The 14,940-nt window shown below is 28.6% G+C and overlaps 1 long non-coding RNA gene across 1 annotated transcript; it reads right to left on the reverse strand.

Annotated features, from left to right (window-relative positions):
• Window positions 1-3,865: 3,865 nt before the first annotated feature.
• LOC122518069 lies at window positions 3,866-5,266 on the reverse strand. The gene is made up of 2 exons (XR_006303969.1): window positions 4,778-5,266; window positions 3,866-3,930 (listed from the first exon to the last, which is right to left on the reverse strand). It is a non-coding gene; the product is annotated as an uncharacterized LOC122518069 (long non-coding RNA).
• Between the last annotated feature and the right edge of the window lie 9,674 nt (window positions 5,267-14,940).

The raw sequence follows: 14,940 nt of genomic DNA on the forward strand, positions 1-14,940 counted from the left end.
AAATAATTATTATACATATAAAAAATTAAATAATATATATATATGCAAAACTGTATAGGAATACAAAATGTTAATTAACCTGTTTACATGCTAATCTTCACATATTTTTATTCCTTTTCCAATATATATGTATTGTTTCTTTTTTTTTTAGGGATTCATTTGACCACTCACGATAGGAATAAGTATACACGAAGTGTCGATAAGTTTAGTGTTAAATCATTGTGTCTACCAATCGCATTCATCCAACTTTGCTCTATTATTATCCTTCTCAACGACTCGTAACAAATAATATTTTACGAACAATATAATTCATCTTACATTGATTAATAAAAATATTCAAATTAGGGAGGAGATCGAATCGATTTAAATCTTGTTTTTTGCAACGATACGAATTTCGTCATATTCATTTTTCTTTTTTTCTTTTTATATCGATAATCTATCATATTTATTTATCTCTTTCTCCCCTCTCCTTCATACCTTATCTCATCCCACCCCCAACTCTCTTTCTCTTTCTCTCTCTTATGTTAGATTATTTCTTATTATATTTTTTTTTCTGAAACATTAAGTTTCACATTTCATTTTCCGTTCCATTTTTCATTCCATTCTCACCCCCCCTACCCCAACCCACCCCTCTCTACACATTCTTTCTTACAATTATTTCCTTCTTCAAACATTTCTTTTCTCATTCCATACGAATTACCTAATAGTTTCGTTTTATCTGATTTTTTTTCTTCTTCTAATCATTGTCATTTTTCATCCCTTTAATTATCTTACTTTTTATTCTCATTCTTTCTCTCTTTGTGTTTTTCTTTCTTACTTTCTTTCCCATTGTAATTCTTTCTACACATGTATACTTGATATTATTATTAAACATTTTTCTTTAAATAATTATTATCATTATTATTAGCATATTCGTCTTAATTTACGAAGACGTTACCAAAAGCTCAATTGGCTGATTGGCTGGCTGGCTGTTTAGTGTAAATGTAGATCAAAACTATATTACAATTACGATTACAACTATCAAATTTAATTGAGGAAAAAAAAAGGAGAAGAAAAAAAAGAAAAGAAAATAAACGTTAGCATTAAATTAAACTAGCCTGATTGTGATCGAAAATTAATTTATAAATAAATACAAATAAAAATAAAAAGTAAAAAAATAAAATGATCATCTATTATTAATTGAATTCGCTCGTCAATCAAACGAGATCCATCTCATTTTTATTGTCCTCACCCGAACAGGCAGTGTTTGTTAGTTAGTTAGTTAGTTAATTAGTCAGTTAGTCAAGAGTTGTAGTTTTGTAATTAAACAAAATTTCAATTAATAATCAAATGGAACGAAAGTAATTGAAAAAAGCATTACTTTAAAGGTCCTTGTTATTTTTTTCATTCGCGAATAGGGGATTGGTGAGGGAGGCAGTGGTGGTGAGGGAAACGACGACGATGACGATGATCGTAGAGGGAAAGAGGAGGAGGAGGTAAGAGAAAAAAGAATATAAACGTTCGAGATTCGATGATCAAATTTTTCATTACATTTTTCTTTTTTATCTTTCCTTTTTTTTTTTTTTTAAATCTACGACAACAACAATTGCAAGTAATTTTCTTTTACTTCGTATTTGCTTTTATTTTCTTGTTTTTTTTTTTAAATTTTATCGTCATGTATTCCTTGCAAATTATATATATATATAGAATATTTATTTATTTATTTATTTTTTCGTGTATATTTATTAAATATTTGTCATTATTTATCATCCTTTTTATCCGAGTATTATTTCTTTTTGCAAGAACGTTGTAAATATGCGAACGTGTCCCGTGGGCGTGCGATTTATCGGAAAATCCATCGAATCCCCCACCAACACCACCCCCTTTCGAAAATCTCTCGATCGTCGATATGATTTCTTTTCTCTCTCTTTCTCTCTCTCTCTCTCTTTCTCACACACAATACATACGTATACATATACAGATATTCTGTCGAGAAATTGGCGAGATAAATTCGCATGAATCTATCTATCATATCCCAGTATATGTGTGTGTGTGTGTGTAACGTTTATGATATATTTTTATGATATGCACATAGTAGATAGAGAGATATGCATAAATTATTTCCATATTATGTAATATCTATGCATGTATAGATATGTATTTATGTATTTATGTATGTATACATGGATTTATGCATGAATATATATATATATGAATGTATGAATGTGTGCATGTAACTGATCGTAAAACACATCACATGTTTCTAAGATATATACGATATTTATATTTATATATATGTATGCATATATATATATGTGTGTGTAATATATTGAACAGAAAAATGTCATAGTAATGTAACGTGTATATTTTTCACGAAAAATCGCGACCACATCTACATTTACATTGACATTCACCAATACGACACCATCATCGTCATGGAAAAAGAGGAGTAGAATGAGAAGGGGAAATGAAATGCCATCAATGTTCATTTGTGTATATACAATACGTATGTATATGTATATATATATGTATGTGTGTGTGTATGATATTTAATTGCGTATCTTCTTCTACTATTTCACAAAATACACACACACAGAAAACACCTGGGTTTACATGATTAGACTTTGGTAACAAAACAAAAAATACACAAAACACGTGAAAGAAAATGTAGTGGGGGAAAAAAAAAGAAAAAAAATCGAACATAAAGAGGGGGGGAGGGAGCAAAAAAAAAAGAAACGAATAATCTTTCGCATATTCCATCCCATACGACACAAATTTAAAGAAACTACTGCAAAGTGCAACAATCGAATCTCTTCTTGCTTGCTTTAATTCTGTGTGTTTTTCGTGTACTACTGTTCATCTAAATAAAAAGAAAAGAAAAATAAATTAGAGAAAAAAAGAAGTTTAAGATTTCGTCGTTTCGTCGAGCATGGTCAATTCATACATACAAACCGTGCATACCAATACACACATACATACTACACGTGTGCATTCGTTCCTTATACAAACGATAAGGATTCATTGTATTACTACTATCCGAATTTAATTGCATTTCGATTATTATTTTGTTTTTTCCCCCTTTGCAATTATGTCTCATCACGCGTATATAACTTCGACGCCAAGCCAGCAGCAAAATCATTATTCAAAATTATTATTATTATTATCATCATCGTAGTCATCATCGTCATCATTATCATCATCCTTGATTTTTTCTATTATAAATTTCTCACGTAATCCTTTCCAAAATATCCTTCCTTCCTTCCTGTTGTCGATGCCCATTTCTTTCTTGTGGTTGTTGTTTTTTTTTTTTAAAAACTTATTATCGGAAAAAAAAGATAATAAAAAGAAAATTCCATACGAATTCTTCTTCCAGTTTTATGGGTATAAGTGTAGGTGGGTGTGTATGTGTGTGTGTGTGTTTCTTTTTCTACCCTTTCCTCTTCTTTCTTTTTTTTAACGTGCGAACACTTCGAAGGTTTCTTTTTCCTATTATCTTTTTTTACTTTACACACATCGAAAAAAAAAAAGACAATAATAATGGATCCTCTTTTTTTCGTTATGGGAGAATTTTTTGTTTCCTCTTCTATTTCTTTTTCTCCTTGAATACTTCGGAGGTTTTCTTAAAAAAAACAAAAAATGATAATAATAATAATAATAATAATAATAATAGTAAAAAAAAATAAAAATTTTGTTCCTTTTTGGATCGATGGTAGGAATTCTTTTCAATTATTGTTGTTGGTTTTTTTTTCCTTTGTTGCGTTTCGATGTACGCCACGTCTGATAACACATGCACGACTGATAAAAATGCGTTTTAATGTTAGATCGTTAAGACGGAAGAGGAGACGACGAATTTAATCAAACTTCATCTCTCGTATTATTCTTTTTATGGGGGAAGCGGTGAGGGCACCACCGCTCCTTTTGCACCCTGCGGGCTCTGGTCCAGGCCTGCCTCTGAAAAATAAACATTTATTATTATTAATTATATTGTATTATTATTTGGAATTTATATATGTATATAAATATACATATAATATTATATATATAATATAATTTATTATATATTTATAATTTATTATTAATTTTACAAACTAATCGTACTTAAAAATCTATCAAAAGCGGCTAGATGACTTTTGAATGAAAAAAAAAACATATATATATATATATATATATCCATTTAAATGGGACACCCTGTATATATATTATACATAGTAAAAAATGTATATTATTTTTACATACATATGTTATTAAAAAATAATCACAATTAACGTTCTTGCTCCATAAAGGATTAAATCTACTTAATTTTTTGTTGCTATTAATTATATTAAATAAAGATAATCGATAAACAATTGTAAGCCACGTATAAACCGATTGCAAACAATTTTGATTCTAATCAAATGATTTATTGAACGTTTAAATATATTGAGAAGTTAATATTTATAAAAAAAAAAAATGACGGAACGAAATAGTTCACATTTAATTATTATTTATTTTATACGTTTTATTTAAACGTTTTATTTTACGTATATTTTTTTATATAAATATATATTTTTTTTATTTAAATATATATTTGAGATAGGAACATATTATGAAAGGTGAAAGATTATTTTTTTAATGTTTGATTTGATTTTATTATAAAAGTTCTTGTATCAGAAAAAAAGAAAAGAAGAAAAAAGAAAGAATTATAAGAAGTGATACACAAAAAAGTGACGGTAATTTTATAATTATATATATATATATATTTTTTTTTTCTGTTTTTTATATGGTATTATAATAATAAGCATAAATCCTTTTTACTCACCTACACAAACCATTCGTCCTTTTGGCTGGAGGAGATGTCACTGTGAAAAGAGAGAGGAAAATACATTTACGAAATGAGATGACTAAAAGGAGGTTAAATTTTTCGATAAAGTCAGAGTAATAGAGAGATAGAGAGAGAGAGAGAGAGAGAGGAAAGAAGTATACTCTCGTTAATTAAATAAGGGAAGAGGGAACCCAAAATTGTCGAACTAATATTAACGTGTACTTTTCATCGTTTTTACTTTACTGCTTTACGTTTAGGAAAATTTACCTCTCTCCTCTCTCTCTCTCTTTCTTTTTCTTTTTTCTTTTCTCTTTTTTCTTTTTTTTTTTACATACGTCAACTTTCAAATGTGAATATTACGAGAATACCAAAAGTGTTAATTATTTTAAATTACATACGTTAGAATCACTCTATTTAATATCACATACTGAGCATTATTTCATTTCAAAATTAGCTTGTTAATAATTTGTCTAATAAAAATCTTAACAATGATTTTTATAATCACTTAATATATTCGTTTAAAATTTTTTTAATACATTGTTGTTATTAATTTGGTTTATATAAAAAGCTGGCAAATTGATTAAACAAATTTATCTTCCTCGTTTCGATATTGTTTATAATAAATCCTTATCTTTAATTATCTCTGATATGTTTTTTTTTTTCTTAAATATTAAATCGGGATCTCGGATTCATTTAATATTAATAATAGTTCTCACAGCGATTATACAAATTTATTTCTTATGGTTTCCAAAATTTTTTAACAACAAATTTTATCTCTAATTACAATATTGAAACTTTGAACAATTTATAAAAAATATTGGATACATCTAATGTTATATTTTATATATAATATTATTATGCATATAATACTATTTATTATACTTATAAAATCTACTCAATATAATCATAATAATTATCTTCTAAAAAATGCAGACGCGTAATTAAAACTTTTAGTTTTTTCGTTATCGACTACAATCTTATAAAAATATTAAATTATCCGTAAAGTTCGTACCAACTTTTCTCCAAATTAAATTCAAATAAAAAAAAAACTCTTAATATGTATAGGATCGTATTGGACAAATGGACCGTTTATTTTGAAAATAGTGTAAATCCATTTTTGTTATTTCAAGAAAATTATTTACATTACTATTAACTTGCACCACTTTCATAATCAATCAATTTCCTACTAATAACTACCCTCTTACCCTTTTAATTGTCACAAATCTCATCAGTAATTGAGCGAGATGACCTTGGAAGGGGGGAGAGGAGACGGATCAACTTTGGGAACTAAGAAGCCAAAAAAAAGAAAAAAAAAGGAGAAGAAAAATCTTACTCCGTCTGAAAATTAAAGTTTAGCAAAATCGATGAGTGGGTCAGTGTCTGGACTGCAGGTTATAGGTTCACCATCCTTGCTAAAAATTTCCTAATTTGACGAAAAATTGACCATACTATTTATTATGTTAGGACGTAACAAAATGAATCATAAATTGTGTAATATCTCGTCAAAAATATACTTACAACAACATACAAAACATTTTCAAAATAAACGGTCCAAGTTATGCGTATATATAAATAATAATAAAAATAAAAAATTAGAAAAACGTAGAAGAGAGAGAGAGAGAGAAAGATATATGAAATAAATAAATAAATAAATAAATACCTATCGGAACCGTGGCTCCTCACTTTGCCTGGCAGTAGAGGCGGACCCGGGCCTCGCTGTGCCCGAGCCTGAGGCCCGCAGGGCGCAGCCAGTTTCCCGGCCGTGGGAGGGTCGTAGCCCCCGTTAGCCCGTGTCCTAATCCCGAGCTGAAGTTCCCGAGGGGGCTCAGAGTTCCTGACGAGGCCTTCAACGTGGTCATGCCCACTGGCAGACCTGCGCTCGCTCCGTTCGATCCGTACATCTGTTGCACTGAAATGCCGTAAGACACATCAGTTTTGTCACGTCACCATTATCATCGATAATTCATTTCCCCCTCCCCTCCCCCTCGATGATACATTATTATTTAAACAAAAAAAAAAAAAAGGCAAAAAAAAATTTTGTCCCCCGACTGGACTCGATCCGTAAACGGAGGAACTATTGTTGTACTCATCGATAATGATTTTTTTTCGTAGGATACGTTTTTAATGAAATACATTTGATATAAATATAACTGATAAAATGTTGATTTATTTATTTCAATAATAATTATACGATTTATTATTCGTTTATTTTGTCTCTTTATATTAATTTTTTTTAAAATAAAGAATACAAAATAAATTACACACAAAAATAGAACGAATTATAAGAGATATAGTTTCTATCACAAGTTTAAAGAACTGTAAAGATTATTATTAGAAGATACAAATATAATTGTAAGAAAAAGAAAAAGAAAAACGTGAACCGATTATCGATTCAATTATATTCCAGTCAGGATTTTACCTCGTATAAAAAAAAAAAAATCGAAGAATCGAATACGAAATGAGTAACCATTATTATTATTTTCTCTTATTATTTGTTTTAAATCTGGACGAGAGCGGCAAGTTTATGATTTCTTTTTCACCTTATCATTAATTCCAAAGAAGAAAGGAAAACAATTTCTATTTTGGAATGAATTTAATGTAACTACGAATTCGAAGAAAGTTAATTATCAGATAAAACATAAAAAAAGAGAAATATCTTTTTTTACACGTATTTATTTCGTTGGTTAAATAAAATACACACACACACACACATGCACACAAACGGACATATACACGAAATGTTGGTTATGAATATTGTCGAAAAAAAATACTTAAATAAATAAATGTAAAACAAATAGAAAGGGTTAGAAAAAATCCAGTTTCAATAGATTTTTTCTGGTCTGTAAGAAAATCTTCGTTGCAACGAACGAGAGAAAAAGAGAAGGAATGGGGGAGAGAAGGTGGAAGAGAGAGAGAGAGAGAATGTGTTTAACGTGGTACGATTTTTTGGTGCGAACAAATTCCAGTGTTACAAGGAAAATCTACGCGAGGAACGTGAACCAATGAAATGACAAGCGTTCTTGAAGTAGAAACCACCACTACTACTACTACTACTACTACTACTACTACTACTACTATTACAAGTACTTACTGTCTATAGTATTATATATATATATTAAAAGACTACCCACCCCCGTTATCTTACACCGTTATGTAAACTTTCGACCTTATTCAACATCCTTCGAAACTACGAGTAAAACCTTACAGGAGAATATCAAGGAAAGCTTCTCCTCGTTGCGTACGTGTTTGTAATATTTTATTTTACTGGGTATACGATTTTATATAAAACATCTCTATTACATGTATATATAAACTGACGTTGTTATTAGTAAATTGTGATTTACAATTGTATCATATATATATATGTAATATATAATAAATAATTACATATATACAATACATTTGTATGATTTTGTTAGGTTGATTAATTTAATTATTTAATCTTTTCTGCATTATAATTATTACTTCAATTTCTTCTCTGTCGATTCATTTTTAATATATCCTATTAAAAAATTCTAATATTTATAATTAATTATATTTATTTAAAGTAAGAGATATTTTTTATTAAATTATACGTAATGGTACTGAGAAACAAAGCACGTATACATTTTTTTTGAATAAAACTATTGTTTAATGAATACTATATTTATTATGTTCTAAAAGTTCCAAAAGAAAAATTCATTTTCTTTAAAATGGAGTCAAAGAAATAAACTATAATATTGCATAGAATTAATTAAAATTATAATTATTATTCAAATATGAAATCTTTTTTACGAATGAGATTTTATTTAAAAAAAAAAAAAAAAGAAAAGAAACGGAATGAATGAATACAATAAAAACAATCATTAACATATAAATAAATAAATAAATAAATAAACAAGACAAAAATTATATAAACGAAACGAATAACATATTAAATCGAAGGATCCAAAAAATATTATCGATTTTCTTATTTGACAACGCACGTTGTCGTTCGTAAGATAAATCTACGAAAATATCAGCATCCAACGGCTTATATTCCTAACTCTCTCCCCCCTCCCCAACCCTTAACGTGTAGTCTTGAATTTTCGAACGTACTCGTCGTCTTTCTTACCAACCCCAACCTACCACCACCCTCCATCTCCCCAAATGTCCTCCTACTCCTTCACCGACTCAACACGATTCCCCTCCCCCCTCTCAACGCGACTATAAGAATGGGAAAGAAGGAAGTCTCTTTCTTTGTAGGACAGGAAGAAAACGTGACTCTCTGATTCGTGCAAGTCGCGTATCGCGACATATCGTGTGTTCGTTTTCTTTCTCCCACCAAAAGTGGATTTTACGGAAGAATGTCACGAGAAAAGAAAGATGAGAAAGAATGATAGGAAGAAAAGATAGACGAACCAAGGGCTGGGGGGTGGGGAGGAGGAGGGGGTTCGGATGATGGGTGGAAGAAAAGAGGAAAAGAAGAAGGGATGGAAAAGGGGTTGGTTAGAGGGTGAGAGGATGGATAGGTTAGTGGGTGGAAGAGGATAAGAAGAAGGGGTGGAAAGGTAGGGGTAAGAGGGGGAGGGGGTAGACGTATAGATCGGAATATGTATGAACCGACCTACCGTGAGATCGTGTTTTCCGGAATCCTTGCATCTGAGTTGCATCTGAGTTACAACACAGCCCAGCATTTCCGTCTTTCTCTCTCTCTCTCTCTCTTTCTGTATGTGTGTGTGTGTCTCTCTCTCTTCGTAAGCAGCTTTTAGGGGATTGCATGGGAAGAGCAACGAATACGCGAAAAAAATTTGGAACCCGGTTAGACAGACGGAAAAAATATTTTTCTAGAAAATTTTCGGGACCCACGGGTTGAAAGAGGAAATAATGAAAAAGAAAAGAAAAAATATAAAACTGGTAAAGAAATGATGAAAAGTCAACGTTCGGTCAAAATATTCGATCTAGTTAAATTCTATTGGAAAATTTATTTCAAGCTTCTAATAATAAATAGATTTGAAATGTCGTATAGTTCGAACAAGACGGATTGATACGATCGAACGAAGAGGGGTTGGATGGGTGATTCGATGTGTAAAAATAAGTTAATAAAAATAATGAAACAACGTTCGTCAGTTCGAGGTTTCTTTATGTAACAATATGTAACAAGATATGTAACGAGATGTACAAAATCTAAACAAATTTGTTAATTGAACGATAATTTCTCCCACCCCCCGAACATTCAAGTGTTCATCCATTTTTGATCTTTAAAGTAATTATCCTTTTTAAAGATGGGATTTAAGACAAACCATTTTTCTTTGTTCTTTTTAAAAAGCTCAACCATAATACTACGCACCTATAATAAATTTCTTCATAAAATTCATTTTCCCTCCAAATTTGTCTGAATTTTTGTTTAAATACTTCGTCGTTTTTTAAGAATTCTTTTGTCGAAAAAATAATTGTAATATTTAACGGGGGATAAATCTTGCGGAAGACGAGTGAATTGTTTTTTTTTATAACGATTTTTTGAATAAAAAAATTTACAAATATGAAAAGAAAAGGTATCACGGTTGAGTAAAAATACGAATAGTTAAACTCAATCGTTCGTCGCGTTTATCTAATACGAATTTTGGTAATTCGTTTTAAAAGAAAAAAGAAAAAAATAGTTTACGTATATTAATTTTATCGAAATAAAAAATTTTGTTGTCAATAACATCATGGAAATAAAATAAAATAGTTTAATACGTTAGGGTATTTAATATGTTTGAATAGGTTAAACTCGAATTTAATCCTATAACGACAGAGAGTAGAAGCCGATAGTACAGAACGGACAATCGGATAATGAGTGTTCAACCGGTAATGAGCTTATTCGTAATTACGCACTACGTTGGCTACTACTGCACATGGAATAATTGTTATTCGACGATCATAGTCAGCTAACGCGACACTTCGGCCAATAATGATAATCGATTATGTCAAACTCTCTCTCTCTCTCTCTCTCTCTCTCTCATCGACACACGTTACCGATTGTTATTCGCTAAATTTATTTATTTATCCTACACGATCCCCTATTATAATACCAATTAAATTTCGATCGTTGCCGTTGCCGTTGCCAATTAAAAGTCACGCGTTAATTTATTTATTATATTTATTTTCTTTTTTTTATTAAAAGATAATAAGTTTATTTTATAATATAATTAATAGAATGGAAATCCGTTAAGTTCTATAATCAGATTCACGTCAGGATGCTTAACCCTTTTTATGGATATGTTAACTTTGAATATTTCACACACACATATATACGAATTAATTTATTTATTTATTTATTTTTTTTTTTTTATTAAAAGATAATAAGTTTATTTTATAATATAATTAATAGAATGAAAATCCGTTAAGTTGTATAATCAGATTCACGTTAGGATGTTTAACCCTTTTTATGGATATGTTAACTTTGAATATTTCACACACACATATATACGAATTAATTTATATTATTTATTTTTTCTCTATCTAATTTTCTTCCCCGATATATCGCACATATGATATATATTTACATTTCTAATACATATCTTTTACATATCTAATATATATGCATATTATAATATAATTACAATCAGTAATTATATATAGATAATTGTAGTTGATCACATCTATGACGTAAATTTGGAACATTCAACTTTTCCGATACTGATCGAACGCATGTATCGCGACATGCAAACCATCGATGATAGTTTAGATGATAGATTAGATAATAGAAAGATATAACATTACATTTCTCCAGTATTTATCATTAAAAACAAATTGAACGATTACGAGGAAAGGAAAGTTTCAGTTGGTATACATCATTTCTAAAGTTTAACCAATAAATAAAAAATCTTAAGAATAAGATAGGTGATAGGTTTTCTGGTATCTGCTAAGATGTATCTATTGTATCATCCAATTATTATTTCCACAGAACAACTTTATCGATTTTAAGCATAAGTTCGAGGCTATCTAGTTAACAAGAAGAAAAAAAGCAAGAGAGAATAATCTTCGCATTCCGTACGCGTTTATCATGAGGAAATAGCTTTCCTTACTTTTGCAAAATAGCTATACTCGCTATACATATTTATTATACTTACTTCTATTCGAATTTACCCCCTGCGGGTTAATACATCAACCGTATTTAAAAAGTTTAAGTAAAATTGTTTATTAGAAAATTTGAAAAATATGTTATTAATGATTCTAACGAAATATGTTTATTTTGTTATTACATAGTTTGTTTTGAAATATGCTTATTATACACATTAAATTATAATATTCGTTTTATGATTTACAACGTTATTTGATAATTGATAAAATGTACGAGAAATATTTTAATATAGATATGATCGATAAATTATACAAGGGGTTTGAGATTTTATTCAACTGATCAAACGATGATCCAGTTTATACAATTTACGAAAAATATTCGATACGAAGAGATCGTTTTTATAAATCTATTATAAAATATATAACACGAATTTTGTATAAGTCATTTAATTTTCTCTTATATAACAACACCCCTATATAAATATATTATTCGAATTAAAATATATTTAAATATTTCAGTACTATTATATAATTGAAGTTTTTCGATTTCCATTTGGTTATCTTATATTAAAAACTAAAAGAATAAAACAAAAAAAATAAACATTATATATTCGATTATAAAAGTTTAATAAACTTTTCAAGTAAAATTAGCATTACCTGTTGTAATTCATTTTTCTTTTCTTTCCTTTTTTCTTTTTTTTTTATTATTACATTCTTCTACTTTCATTTATCTTCCAGCTATTTTCTTAAGTAAAAAAAAACCAAAAAAAGAATTTTTTATTCTTTTTTCCTTTATCTTATCTTGATCTTCATATCTTACTTCTTTTCTTTTCTTTCCTTTTTTTTTTCGTTCTATCTCAACGGAAACGCGAACGTGAACGTGAATGTTTCGTTCTTTTACTCGAGACACGAGGGCAAAACTTTTAACGTAACTTTCTTACCTTGCACCGACACATTTGCTATCTTCATTTAACTAACACCACTTTCAAGAATAAAGATTTGCGCCGAACTTTTAACATCATTCTACTTGTATCGTAATATAGCTTCTTAGATAATGGAACTTAGAGCGATTATTATTATTACTATTATTATATTAGAAGTAAAAGTTAGAAGAGAAGAACAAGAAGAATAAGAAAAATAAGACAGAACATGAAGAAGAAAATTAATAAGGTCGATTGTTAAATATTCATTTATTATTTCAAACTTATCTTATTTTTCCAATCTTAACTCTTTCAACAAAACTTCGACTTTTATGTTTGAATTACGTTACAATAATCGTTAAATAAAATATTAATTAAATCAAAATTATAACAAAATTGGTTGATTACAAAAAAAAAAATCTTTCCGTGTCTCTCTGTGTAAAATAGTAATTAAAAAAAAAATTTCAATACAACAAGAACCCATTTAATTCCCGCTTGTAATTTGAAATAATTTCTATTAGTAATTAGACCAAAAAAAAAAAGAAGAAAATTAAGAAAGAAATTGATATAAAAACAGAGTATTCAATATTTTCCTCATAGCTCAACATATACGAAAGATTTTTTTGAATTTGTCTATTATCGATTTCATTGGATAATATTCAATGAGAGACTCCACTTTCTAACGCTACGTAAGGTCACGAATTAAAAGACCAATCGCAAATTAGTATCAAGTGCAACCTGTTGCACCCCTCGTTCTCATTCGTTTCGTTTCGTTTGAGTGAAAAAGAGAGAGAGATAGAGAGAGAGAGAGAGAGAGAGAGAAACGGACTTTGGTTTTAAAAGCTACGAGAATTGATTTTTCACGAGAGATTACTCGACGGTACGTATCCAAACTCCCCCCCCCACTCCACCTACCCCCTCTTTCTCTTCCTCTCTTTGATTATCTTTTTTTTTATCTATCTATCTATCTATCTATCTATCTGTCTATCTATCTATCTGTCTATCCGTATATCCATTTGTTTTTTCTTTCCTTTCCTTTCCTTTTCTGTATGTTTTTTTTTTTGTATTTTTTTTTTACATTCCTCTTACCATCACGTAGTGACGAGTAACGAGATCCTCGTTAGGCAACTAACGAATTGTTTGGACACAATCCAAACATGGGGCTCAAGCAAATTTGATTAATATATTTTTTACCATTAGGGATAGCGAATCTCTAATCATTTTGACCCTTTGGAAAATTCTAATCACCCCTTTTTATTTGTTGGTTTTGTTATTTTTAACCTTTTGACTGGTATGGACGCATATATGCGTTTGGTAAAAAGTTGCCAACGTTGTTTATCATCAACGCATATAACGTGCTTGTCAATATTAATGTGAAATAAAATATAATATTGGTTTTGTAATACTGATTATTGTTTTTTGTTTTGTCACATGAAAATTGTATTAAGAAACAAAAACGTTTCATTATTAACTATATAATTTATTATTAGAATTTGGTTAATAATATCAATCAACGGAAAAAGTCGCACTAATGATAAATTATTTTGTCTTTATAAAACATATCAGTTAAAAGTATTCAGCACTCAAAGGGTTAATTAACACTAAACGTACCGAGATTTAATGTGCATATACCTATTTCTACGTGAGGTAAAAAAAAAACATATATTTTCATATAGAACAATATATACTTTTTTTTTTATTTATAAATGAATAATATACATTTTATGCGTTTTTACCGAATTTTTTTACAAATTACAGGAAGCGATTATTTGACCGCTCATTGTAAGTTTAATGTTAATATTCTAATTTTATGAAAAAAAAAAAAACAGAGAAAATACAATACTATAATGATTGAATCAATTATTTAAATTGAATTAATATTTTGAATTATTATTAATATTTTTTATAATTATAATTAAATATTTTGAAATAATTATGAAATTATATTTTCGATAATTTTGATCATTTATTACAGCTTGACGTAATTAAAAATAATGAATGTAATCCTAATTTAAAGTCATTCATTAATTTATCATCACCTTTTGTTGTGAATATAAAAACAAAAAAAGAAATACTAAATTTGATTTAATGTCACTAATTATTATTATTACTCTGCGGATAATTATAATAAATCGATTAATTAATTATACGTATTATTGATATAGATGTATCTATTTAATTATATTCCCACGTATCATCGACTGGGTATATTATATA

Source organism: Polistes fuscatus, unplaced genomic scaffold, assembly GCF_010416935.1.
Source record: "Polistes fuscatus isolate 324 unplaced genomic scaffold, CU_Pfus_HIC Scaffold1, whole genome shotgun sequence".
NCBI classification, from domain to species: domain Eukaryota; kingdom Metazoa; phylum Arthropoda; class Insecta; order Hymenoptera; family Vespidae; genus Polistes; species Polistes fuscatus.